This window comes from Monopterus albus, unplaced genomic scaffold (genome assembly GCF_001952655.1).
Source record: "Monopterus albus unplaced genomic scaffold, M_albus_1.0 scaffold39.1, whole genome shotgun sequence".
In the NCBI taxonomy this organism is placed as follows: domain Eukaryota; kingdom Metazoa; phylum Chordata; class Actinopteri; order Synbranchiformes; family Synbranchidae; genus Monopterus; species Monopterus albus.
Genome location: NW_018127919.1, coordinates 1,345,741 through 1,346,558, shown reverse-complemented (window position 1 = coordinate 1,346,558; position 818 = coordinate 1,345,741).

Below are 818 nucleotides of genomic sequence, written 5' to 3'. Positions count from 1 at the left end.
ATTGTGAAAATACATTCTCATGAGGCCAGATTAGTTTGCAGAAAACAGGGACCCCTGCTGGCAAGACATTTATACCATTCTCCTTGAAAAAATGCAGTACTACATTAGTACTGTGTGTCCATCATGTAGTCTTTCTGCAGAACTGTATCCGTCACAGCCAAACTTTGTTGTCTTCATTAATACCACTGCTATACAACCTGAATTCCACTGTTAATTGAAGATGCTATATGATACTAAATCAGTGATGCTAAATATTCTGAGTTAAAGTGTGTCCCATTACAACAAAATATGTTACCTGGAATAAGTACAGTGCGCTCACTATTCTGGCTGTTTATGCATACTGCAGTTAAACCCTCCTAAGGCAGAGGTGAGGGGATGATGCAGCTCGCTACTGTTAGGTTATTTCTTAGTTAGATAGATATTCAGAGATTTGTTGTCTAGAAATGTTTAGTGGAGACAGGATGTCTAGCTTAGGCTGTTAACTGCTCAGTTTAATTTCATGTACATGTAGGCCAAGGTTGCAGGCAAAGAGTTGTTAGTATTAACTGTAATGCTAATCTTAATATTTGTCTTAATGTGTAATGTCATGTCAAATTGTTCTAGATACACACCACAAAAACAACAGCCACACACCTTGACTTTTCCTCATGTTTTGACTAACGTTATGGTCAGCTGCAAGCTGGCATATCAGGTGACATCACGGTTTGACACCCTGCGTAGTATGGGGCTAGCCCAAAATGATTAAAATTATATAGGTTTCATGGTCCAGGGTTTTTTCATTCTTCCAAGCTGCCTGCGCGCGGGTTGGTGGTGGGAGA